This window comes from Monodelphis domestica, chromosome 1 (genome assembly GCF_027887165.1).
Source record: "Monodelphis domestica isolate mMonDom1 chromosome 1, mMonDom1.pri, whole genome shotgun sequence".
Classification (NCBI taxonomy): domain Eukaryota; kingdom Metazoa; phylum Chordata; class Mammalia; order Didelphimorphia; family Didelphidae; genus Monodelphis; species Monodelphis domestica.
The window spans coordinates 673,754,503-673,767,119 of record NC_077227.1 but is presented as its reverse complement, the minus strand read 5'-3'; positions in this window follow the sequence as shown (position 1 = coordinate 673,767,119).

Here is a 12,617-nt window from a genome sequence, read left to right as displayed (position 1 = left end):
CTAGGCCTGACTCTCAATTCACTGAGTCACCTAGTTGCCCCCAGAAAGACTCTTAACCCACTGAACCCACATTATTTCCACAGCATGAATAAGCAAGTGATTCCTGGGAAATTTTTCATTTATTTAAAATTATTTTTAATTCACATTTTGTTCTCTAACTCAGAGTAGTATTCTTACCAATTAGACCAAATAAGAAAGATTTTACAGTAATAGTTTAAAAGCAGATGCTTCATAAAGTGTCATTCCAGATGTTTTTGTTTTTTGTGTCCCTCTGCCTAGTCTAATGTCTTGTACATAGTCAGTGCTTAATATTTATTGCCTGAAATTTACTTAAAGGAGAAAAAAGGAACTAATCGATTAGGAAACTTTTTGTCCTGTGTTCCCAAGTCATTTCAATTTGAAATCTATTTTTTTCAGAAGCTATAGCAGCATGGTACCCAGTGTCTGGCACATAGATATTTTTGGATTTAGTAGCTTAAAACTCCATCAAAATTTTTGGAATAGTTTATATAGTGGGTATTGAATAAATGTTCATTTTTAATTATTAATTCATATTTTCAAAGCAATTAACCAGAATACTCTATGGCTTAAAATAGCACTTTTATAACATATAATTCCAAAAATTTTGACTATCAAATTAGACATCCACAGACTGATTTACTTTTAAAAAGCCCATTTGAATAAGTGCAATAGAAGTTGCTTTAAAAAAATCTACTAATTCATTTATTCATTCATCCATGCATGCATTTTCATTATTTTCCTTCCTCTATTTTTCCTCTTCTCTCTTCTTCCTCATTCTTACTTTGTTTTTCACTTTCTTTCTGTCTCTCTTTCTTTCTCCCTATGATAAATGAGGACACTTCACTATACACCTGAGTGACTTACTTCTCTTGTGCAAAGATGATACAGTAGTTAGAACACTGAACCTAGAGTCAGGAAGAATCAAGTTCAGAACTGACAAGTCACTTACTAGTTCTATGGTTTAGCTTATTGTGTCCTTCAAACCTTCACCTTACATCATTTCCCCATCCTTTACCTTCTTTGCTACACAAGTGCAGTTGACCATGGGTAGAGAAAACCACACAACCATTCTGAATAGTTCCAGTAAAACTTTGTATTATAAATCTTCAACTGGGCTCTCGCTGGTGCTAGGCAATCTTACTATACCTTCCTTGTTAAGGCACTATCTCAATCTCCACAGCAGTTCTAAACCTTTTCCTCCATCCTCAGATCTTCCATGATTCTCCCTCCCTCACTTGAGAATGTTGCCTCATTCTTTTTTTTTAAACATTATTTTATTTGGTCATTTCCAAACATTATTCATTGGAAACAAAAATCATTTTCTTCCCCCCCCCCCACCTCTCCCATAGCTGATGCATGATTCCACTGGGTATCACATGTGTTCTTGACTTGAACCCATTTCCCTGTTGTTGGTATTTGCATTAGAGTGTTCATTTAGTCTCTCCTCAGTCATATCCCCTCCACCCCTGTAGTCAAGCAGTTGCTTTTCCTCGTTGTTTTTCTCCCACAGTTTATCCTCTGCTTGTGGATAGTGTTTTTAGATCCCTGCAGATTGTTCAGGGTCATTGAATTGTCCCTAATGGAGAAGTCCATTACCTTCGATTGTACCACAATGTATAAGTCTGTGTATAATGATTTCCTGGTTCTGCTTCTTTCGCTCTGCATCACTTCCTGGAGGTTGTTCCAGACTCCATGGAATTCCTCCACTTTATTATTCCTTTTAGCACAATAGTATTCCATCACCAACATATACCACAATTTGTTCAGCCATTCCCCAAATGTTGCCTCATTCTACAGAAACAATTGAGTCCATTTGCCTTGAGCTCTCACTTCTGTCCTCTTCTTTATCTCATACTACCCAAATGCCTTCTACCACTATCTCCTCCTTTACTTCTGTCTTAAATAAAAAGGTGAATTTACTCCTTCCCAAGACTAATCTCTTTACCTGCATAATCTATCCCATCTTCTCCAAAAGATGTCCCCCTATCATCCCCAATCAATCACTTATTTTTCATTTCTTTAGGTTTGCTAGCTCCTTCCCTACTTCCTACAATTCCAGCCTTCATCCTGTAACTTTCCTGTCCTTTGTAGCTCAACTCCTCGAAAAGTTCATCTCTAATAGGTGCCTCTACTCCCCCCCAGTCTCTTCTCACCCCCCTTACATTCCAGCTTCTGAACTGATCCTTCCAAAGAAACTGATCTCTCCAAAGTTACTAATGATCTCTTTATTGTCAAATCCAATGGCCTTTTCTCATTACTCATTCTCCTTGACTTCTCTGCAGCTTTTAGTATTGTTAATTACTCCCTCCTTCCTGAAAGTCTCTTCTTTCTAGGTTTTCAAAACACTACTCTCTCATGATTCTTCTCTTAACTGATAAAAGATTAAAATTTAAGTCTTCCTGAATCCAGATCCATTACTCTCTCCACTATGCCACATAGACCTAAGACCTTTGTTATCCCAACTTTGAAAACCATCTATTTTACAGAATATATCCATTGTGCTTCCCTCTTATATTATTAGCTATAGGGTTTTATCTTTACCGTGGTTTATAGCAACAAGTCTCAAACTTTTAAAAAAATTTGCAGAATAGCATTATTCCTTGCCATGGATACCCCATGGGAGAGTGGGACATGGGAATTTGGTTAAAGTGGTAATTTTTATGCAACTGAAGCATATTGTTTGAGAATGGATGGGCTACAGGACATGAGGATTGAGTCAATCATCATTATTTATTGATCATTTCCTTTGTATCTCTTGTATAAGGAAGTGGTACAGGGCAGGTGTCCATTCTTTAGTCTCTCCTGATTTTTTCACTTTCTTGATTTGTAAGATTGATTCCTAGGTACAGAATTTGATTTCTTCTCCTCATCCCACCCACATCTCCACTCAAGGTCAAGGAACTTAATTACTAGCTACTTTATTTTTAGATCTTAATTCAGTGACTAGAAGCTGTTCCTCTTCTTTCTACTAGAAGGAGACTAAAAATTATGTTATCTGGAGCTTTCCTATTGGGTAGATCTTCAGTTAGAACTTAGACTCCTGAAGTTTTATATACAAGGTTTTTTTTTCTTCTAAAAATGCTTATTCCAAGAAGCCCATTTGTTAAAAATTACAATGAGCAGAGCAGACAAGATCGGAGAAATCTGTCTTTCCATGAAAGAACCACATAAAACATGCTCTGCGTGTACATTTCAGATTGTCATCTGCTTCACAGATTTGCCATGATTGTTACCCATTGTGATCATTTTTTTCTACTTACCGCCACGTATTTTATGGTCTTTTCTGTGTGGACAGAAGACTTTGAAAAAGAGAAACTGGGAAAGGGACAGGAGTGAGTACTAAGGAGACTAACATAGGCTACATTGGAGACTTTGAATTACTTAATGTTTGAGCATTCCTTTGGAGATCTCAGCATTAGGAGTCTGATGAAGAAGCCTCTTTACATTCCCCTACCAAATGATGAGCTTGTAAGATGCCTCTCAGATAATGTCTCCCACTGACAATTATTTGAAATCCAGGGAGGAGGACAGTGTTGAGGTTTCCTCCACTTAGAGAGGAAATGCTTTCTTGTAATTAACCCATCCAAGGGATACCTCAGTCCAAAGCAACTCTCTAATTAAGAGTGGTGGTAGTCAATTGGAAGGTTTGTAACCCAAAGGCACCAAGACTAGATGTTTTCTTGAGATAGCATTCTACAGAAAAAGTAACTTCCCCTCAATCCCTTGTTGACAAAGTTTACAAAATAATGATTATACAAGTATAACCCAGATCAAATTGCTTACCATCTCCGAGAGTAGGGAGTGAAGGAAGGGAGGGAAACAATTTGGATCTTATAATTTCAGAAAATATATGTTGAAAATAGTTATTACATGTAATTGAGAAAGTAAAATATCTTTGAATAAGAAAAAAGTTCACAAAATAGCAGGTGCTGACTAGAAGATGAAAAGCAGTATTTATGACTCTTGGCTTCTTCCCACCTACATCTTTCAATCCCACTATCCTTTATGGGGTCTGTCATCCTGGAATGAGACCCACAGATCCTTTTCCTCTTAGAAATCAGCCAACATCTCCTTTTCCCCCCATCCTCCAGTCAAAGATTTAGTATCCTAGTCTTCAACTCTGGGGATGCCCCATAAGAACCCATTGTGTCTTGGGATTGTGCTTTAGAGCTGGTGCTAACCCCAACTGTTCTTATCCAAAACAACAACAAAGAACGAAAACCTTATCCAGAACAAGATGATCATAAGGGAACTGCTGGAAATGTTTCTCAGAGAATTCTGCAGCATTCTTGGTCATCCATAAATTAAAAGAAACAAAGGAAAATTGCCTATAATCAGAGACTGGTGCTCCTGTGAAAGGAAGAGGGTAATTCAAAGAAGTTTATGTGTTTTGGCATAGGTTGGGAGGAGTGGAGTAGATCTTAAAGTATGGAATAGTGGGACCCTGAGCCAAGGCTTGGCTGCTTATGCTGTGGGTTGTCGTCCAGCAAATTCACCTTGAGCCAAGCTTTTTTCCTTCATTTATTCCTATTTGTTTTCTGCCTCCGGTTTGAGGCACTGTTAGGGGTCAAAAGAATTCCTATCCATCTCTGAGGCAATAATATTTCACATTTATAGGGTAGGGCTCTTTTCAAAATGCTTTTCCTACATGCTATACTGTTAGTTTTGCTCTTGGGAATTTGGGTAATTAGCCCCATTTTACAGATGATGAATGTGAAGCACCAAGATGCTTGTTACTCAACATGGAGTCACAGAACATTGTGACAGGGAGGTTTCTTACAGATCATCTAGTTCAAACTGGTATTACAGTGGCTGAGACCCAGGATGTGAAATCAGGAAGACCTGAGTTAAAAACTGGCCTCAGACACTTGAAGTCTCATTTCACCTCTTTTTAGTCTCATCTGTGAAATGGGGACAACAATACTAATTCTATGTTGTGAAGATGAAATCAGATCATATATGTGAAGTACATCACAAATGGCCAAGTTTATCATTGTTGTTATTATTTAAGGTCACATAGTCAGTTGTTGCTGTTTTCTTAAAGCCCAGGCAAGAAATTCAATCAGTCAACAAGCATTTATTAAAGCACCTCCTATGTGCCAGGCACTGTACTAAATGCTGGGGATACAAAGAAAAGTAATAGACAATTCAAGGAGCTATCTAATGAGGAAGGACAACATACAAATAATTTGGCTTAAATCAGATAAATATAGGATAAATAATCAACAGGGGCAAGGCACTGGTATTAAGAAGAAACTGAAGGGGGCAGGTGGGTGGCTTAGTGGATTGAGAGTCAGGCCTAGAGACAGGATGTCCTAGGTTCAAATCTGGCCTTAGACACTTCCCAGCTATGTGATCCTGGGCAAGTCACTTGACCTCCTTGCTTAGCCCTCACCACTCTTCTGCCTTGGAGCCAATACACAGTATTGACTCTAAGATGGAAGGTAAGGGTTTAAAAAAAAGAGGAATCTGGAAAGACATCCTCTTGATGTTGGGGATTTAGATGAGACTTGAAGGAAGTCAAGAGGTGGAGATGATGAGAGACCATTCCAGGAATGGGAGAACCAGTGAAAATAGTTAGAGTTAAGGACTGAATGCATAGACCAACAAGTAGACCAAAGTCACTAAATGACAGGTTATGTGTGTATTTGTTGGTGGGGTTGGTTGGGGAGGGTGTACAGAGACTTAAGGTGTAATTATCCTGGACAAAGGAAGGATTTTATACTTGATCCTGAAAGCCATAGGGAGTTGATTCAATAAGGGTCCCCTGAATTACCATTCAGTGTTCTTTCTAGCCTCTCATCTCATCTCAGTATTGAGCCTAGCCAAGGCCATAGAGCAAATTGATGTCTGTGTCTGAGTGAGAATTCCTGGGTTCAGATAGCTAGTCCAGGGCTCTCTCCACGATTCTAATCCTGCATTTTGGCATTGAGTGTCTCATATGGACAAAGCTACAAGTCAATATGATTCAACTCAGTTTAACAAACATTCATTAAATGACTCCATCTGGTATGCTGTGCTAGAAGTCGGGATTTCAAAGGCAGAAATGATAGTGGATAGATGGTCCAATGTGGCTAGAATGTTGGGTCTGGAATGAGGAAGATTCATCTTAATGAATTCAGATTTAGCCTTAGATGCCATATGATCCTAGGTCACTTAATTCTGTTTGCCTCAGTTTTCTCACCTGTAAAATGAACAAAGAAAAAAATAGCAAATCATTCCAGTAGAAAAGAAAACCCCAACTGCGGTCACAAAGATTCAGATACAACTGGAGAATAGCCTTTATATTGCTCTTTTATCTGCAAATATTACTTCATTTGATATTTAAAATAACCTTGTGAAATACCTGTTGTTATATAATAAGTACTATTATTATTGTGCCCATTTTGCAGATGTGGAAACACAGCTTGTAAGTATCCAAAGCAAGATTTGAACTCAAATCTTTCTGACTTAAAATCCAGTGCACTATCTATTGTGCCATTTAATTATCTTCTGTAAATTGAAAGTTCCTATTCTCAAGGGGCTATCTATGTTCTTGGGAGACACAATTATGCACATGGACATGTAAATAAAAAGTATAAATAAAAAGAAAGAAGTTTTAAGAAGGAGGAAAATAATAACATCTAGGGGGATCCAGGAAAGACAACTATATTTTGAAGGAAGCTTCAGATTTTCTGAGGTCTAAGATGAGAAGGGAATACATTACAGAGGTAGGAAACCTCGTTAAAAGATATAGAGTCAATTATGGCTTCAGACACTTCTTAGCTATATGACCTTGGGTAAGTCATTCAACTACCATTGCCTAACCATTACTGGTCTTCTGCCTTGGAATCAATACCCAGTATTGATTCTAAGACAGAAGGCAAGAATTTGAAAAAAAAAAAACATGGAGGCAAGAGATGGAATTTAGTGTATATTAGATGAGATTGGAAAATGCTCAAAGAAAAATAATATAAAATAGAACTGGAAAGGAAAATGGGAACCAACCTGTGGAGGTCCTTAAATGCCAGTCATTTGCATTAGTGAACTATTCAAAATAGACAAGATTGAATCCATTGAGTCAATTGAAATATCAATTTTTAAAAATTAATTTCAAATATGAACTAAGGTTTGAGTTATAAAAGCAAAGCATAGGAAAGAAAGAAAGGCAAAAAAATGCATGGTTGTAAAGGGGCTGGTTCATTGGGGGGAGAGTTATGAGTCCTATTCTGACTCTGAACTAGGCAAAAGTCTATAAGGAGGGAAAGAGGAGTGTCCTCTTTTGCATAAGCCTGCTCTTTTTTCTAATATTCATTCTGTTTGAAAGATTTAAGTGAAATTGTACTAAAATCTTTTTAGAGAAATAGAGCATCTGCTTATTCTTCTGTTAATTATCAGTAGCATCCCAAATGATAGCAGCACAAACATCATTAGCTGGTGTAGACCTGGATTTCTGCCACCTACCACCAGACATCACAAGTGTTAATTGCATGTTGGAGTGAGTTGAGAAATGATAATGGAGCACCTCTCTGCTCCAGGGATCCAATTTGCATCCTAGGAAACCCTCTGTTACCTATAAAATTATCAAGTCAAAGAAAATGGAACTATGACCAAAGCCATACCACTGTTCAATGATGACTTTATTGACAAGAAAACTAGAAGGGAAATGCCCCAAGCCAAGGTGGCTCTTGGGAATCAGTATCATGCCTCTCATTCTAGCTTAAAATAAAGGATCTTTAGGACAGGAATAAGAGCCAACTTATAAGGCTGAAAGAGCTGGCATTGTAATCCCCTTTCTCTAGATGGGGAAGCTGTGGTCCAAAGGGTTGAGTGATTTGCCCCAAGTATTAGAATAACAGAAAATACAATTAGAATTAAAACATATCATTGCATTCATTTTAAGAACAATTGTTGTTAACCCAATGCCTGGCATGTAATCAGTGCTTAATGAATATTTATTGACTAAATGAATAAATGACAGTTGTCCAGAACTGGATATAGATGGTGATGGGGACTGCAATGGATCTGTGCTGACTATAATTAACAAGGCAAGGTGATATAGTGGAAAGATCACTGAGTTTTGAGTTTGTGTGGGAACCTTGGATTTGCTACTTATTACCTCTGTAATCTTGGGCAAATCATTTTATCCCTCAAAGACTCACTTTCCCCATGTTTGTCATGTTGCAAAAGAAGATGCATATCACTTACACTAACTAAAAATTCATGGAGAAAATAAACTTAAGCACTGTATGTTTTAACCTACAGAGGAGAGGAGAGGAGAAGAGAAAGGAGAGGAGAGGAGAGAAGATTGGAGAGCAAGAGGGAAGAGGAGAGGAGAAGAGAGAAGAGAGGAGAGCAAGAGGGGAGAGGAGAGGAGAAGAGAGAAGAGAGGAGAGCAAGAGGGGAGAGGAGAGGACAGGAGAGGACAGGAGAGGACAGGAGAGGAGAAGAGGAGAGGACAGGAGAGGACAAGAGAGGAGAGGACAGGAGAAGAAGTAGGAATTTTGACTAGATCCTAAAGAAAACAAAAAACAAAAATCATTTTCTTAGCTTGTTGAATGGTTGCTAATTTATAAAAGGCTGACTTGTTAAAGATCTTACCTCTTGCATTATATGCTGATTCAGTGATTTTTATTGATGGCTATTAGTTTTGTAACTTTAAAAATTAAAATAAAGTAAAAGAAATGTTCCAGTGTTCCTGACACTTCTTGTCCTTTCAAACTGTAATATTTGTTCAATTCCATGAACTGACATCCTGCTAAAAATAGCATATATTTAACATGGAGAAAGTTTTTCAAATAAGGACATTTTCTTTGTTTTTACTTTTTGAAGATTTGCATTTGACCTTTAAGGCATAATTTTATATCCTTAGATTTGATTTCAATCTCAGATGAGATATAGTAAGTAATACTCAGTGGTAATATTTCCCTCTAATTATACATCATGACATTTTAGCCAGAAACTTCTCTTGGGACATATCCTTTTCACTTATCAATCCATGATCCCTATGCATTTATTATATGCCTAGTATTTTCCAGGAACTTTACGGTATGAAAACAAAAATGAAACAGTCCCTGCCCTCAAGGAGCTTACACTTCAATGAGAGAGCAGCATATGAATAAATAAATAAAGCAAATACATAAAGTATCAAGAGTAATTTGGGGATGGTGGAGCCTTAGCAGTTTAGAGATCAGAAAAGGTCTCTTGAAGATGGTGGTCCTTGAGCTAAGCTTTGAAGAAAACTTAAGATTTTAGAGTCAGAGGCATGATGGAAGTACATTCCCTCCAGTCTATGCAAAGGTCTGAGGATGGAGATGAATTAAAGAAGAAAAGGAACATCTGCTATGCTTTATAAGCATCCAAAGATAGGTTGGAGCTAATGTGGAAGAGGCATGAAGGAAGAGAGAATTTCATGGATGCAAGACAGAGAATAAAGGACCTCAGCTGTCAATCAAAAAAGAACATTCCAAATGGAATGTTCCCAGGAAAGTCAGTTGGAGAGTCAAGCCAGGCTGAAGGGTGAAGAAGCTCTGAACTGGACCCCTGTTAGCTTCTGTCCTAAGCTGAAGGACCCTTGGGGGGTGCTTCTAGAACTAGGCTGAGAATAAATTAATTTTTGTTGGTGGCTTAGAGTGTGAAGAACTGATTGTATATTTGAGTTTGAAGGAAGAAGAAAGAAGATTAAACAGTTACCTTTCCATCTCCTTGACAGACTTGTGTCACAGCTGTGATAAGACTGACTTTTCCTAAAATCCTCCTAACCCTCATTATAGATTAGGAAAAACCTCATCCCTCTTACCTCATCTTCCATGCTTGTCCTCCCCAATAAACCTCCTTACTTGAGAAAGAGAATAAGAGCATCTTCTCTAAACCTTACAGTTCACCTTTGAATTACTTAGAAGGATGACTGACTAACAAGGGGGGGGTAAGGGAGGCAGGAGGGCATGGGTGGAAAACTGGGAGGTGAAGGGTGGAGGGTAGGAAATATCTCGATCTATTAGCCATCAGTAGTGATCAACAGGCAACCCCAGAGTAGCCCCTCTGGTAGTATCTTTCTATCTCTCAGAAGTATCTTTATCTCCATTATAACTAGGCATCCTGAGGTTTCCCCTAGTATCTCTCTAGTCACTCCAGAGTATCTCATTTGTTACAATTAGAAATATCTCCCACAGTATCCTTTCTATTACACTAAACAGGGAAGAGTTTTACTTCTTCCAAAAAGTAGTAGGGAACCACTGGAGTTTGTAGAGGACAGAAGTAGTGTGAGCACTATGCTTTAGGACTGTCACTTTGGTAGCTGTATAGAGGATGGATTGGAGGAGGAGAGGTTGGAGGCAGAGAGTCTATTTAGGAGGCTCTACTCTGGACATTACTGTCTGATGTGAGCTGCACAGACAAGCAAGTATTAGTTGAATTTTTGCTATAGGCAAGGAGAGATCCTGAGATTTCCACTCAAGGGAGAGAGTTGGCCTATTTCCTGTTATACATTTTCTGATAAACTTATAGTTGTGCTTGGAAGGGACTGGGATAGGGAGGAGAAGGGGAGAGGGTAAGTGCAGTGCATAAAGTGCATAAGATAGTGCAGTGCATAAAGCTTTGGACATTGTGACCCTGGGCTAGTCACTTCACATATGCCTGTCTCAGTTTCCTCAATTGTAAAAAGAAGATTATAACAACAGCACCTACCTCCCAGGGTTGTTATAGGGATAAAATAAGCTCATTTTTGCAATGTGCAATCAACTATTACTGCATGTTTTAGAGAAAACATTGTGAATTGAGAGGGGCAAAAGAAGAGCTGGAGTCCTAGTGTGTGTGTGTGTGTGTGTGTGTGTGTGTGTGTGTGTTCACCCATCCTAATTGCACTACTGTCCAGCTGTAGACCCTTAGCAAATCATTTCCCTGGAATTCATCTGAAAAATGGGAAGTCAGACTCAAGGTCCTCAGAGGTCCCTTTTAGCTTCAGAGTTCAGTGATTTCATATGAGAAATAAGTCTTGCCCTTGTTCTCCTCAAACAGATTGGCATCCCCCCCCAAATCATTCACCTGCTTAGATCTGGTTGTGTCACTCCCCTGCTCAGAAACCATCAGGGCCTTCCTCTTATTCCTAATCAAATAAGACAGATTGGCTGGGATGAGCCACTTGCTGTTCTGGTAGTCAGGTCCAACCTTCTGTACATACAAGATGAAGTTCTTAGTTTTCTCACTGAAGTGAGTATTAGATTGACCAAAAAAACAAAATAACAACTTTTTTGAGAGTTGCCATTTTCAAGTGTTAACTACCTCATTCTTGAAAAATTACATTTTCTTACATTTGGTAATTGATTATTTTTTCTTCCTCCCTTCTTCCCTTCCTTCCTTCCTCCTTTCTCTCCCTCTTCCTTCCTTCACTTTCCTTCCTTCCTTCCTTCACTTTCCTTCCTTCCTTCCCTCTCACTTGTTCCATTTGCTGAGTATCATTTTTCTCTCAGGTCACCTCTTGCTATTTAAAGAGGATTCCTCCATACTGATTCTTTTACTTTAGCTTGGCTAGTATCTATGCCCATAACTCCCAAATTACTATTTCCAGTCCTGACCTCTCTTTTGAGCCTCAGATCCACTGAGCACAAGAAGTCACAGGATTATAGGTTTAGAACTGGAAGGCACCTCAGAGGCCATCTAGTCTAGATTCCTCATTTTACAGATGAGAAAACTAAAGAGGTTAAATAATTTTCCCAGAATTCTATAAAGTAGAAAATGTGGGAAGTGAGAATTGAAACCTAGGTCTTCTAGATTCCAAACTATCTATTATTTCAATTTACCTCATTGTCAACTATCTAGACTATTTCTGCCTGGAAGTCCCACTAGTGCCATAAATTTACTCTTCAAAATTAAATTCATCATTTTACCACCTAATCCCATTCTCCCTTCTGCCTTAACTATTTCTGCCTTTGACTCTAGCACTGACTCTGTCTCCTCATGTTTATAAATTTGAGGTTAGCTTTGACGAACATCTCTCTGCCACGCATCATTTACCAAGTCTCATTGGCTTGGCTTCCTGTATTAGAACCATTGCTACCATCAACTGCTTAGACCTTTGAAACAGGTTCCTAACATGTCTTTCTTTATCTGTTCTCTTCTCCAATTCATCCTCCCCAATTCATGCTGCACCCCCCCCCCAAAACTTTCACATGCACAGACTTGGTCATGTTACTCCTCTGCTCAGAAACCTTCAGGGCCTTCTTCTTATTTCTGGGCAAGTAAACTTTAAACCCTTTGCATGGCATTCAAGGCCCCCCACAACCTGGCACTAACCCACCTTTTGAATTTAATCTCCTTACACTTTATTTTCCAGTTAAACTGCCTTGAAAAGTCTGCCCTCGAATATGCACTTTTCTCTTCTGCCTCAGTGCCTTTCTGCTTATGGTTCCCTATCCCTGGAATGCCTTCTTTCTTCCTCTTTACTAGTTGAATTCCTACCCATCTTGAAAGCCCAATTGAAACTCCTTGTCTTCCTTGGAAACTTTCCTAATTTTTTTCAGGAGGTTCTCCTCAGACTTCATAATGTTTTTTGCTTTCCATCTCTCTAATATTCTTATCATGTAGCATATTGTCTTTGTGTCTTATCTTTCCTGTAGATT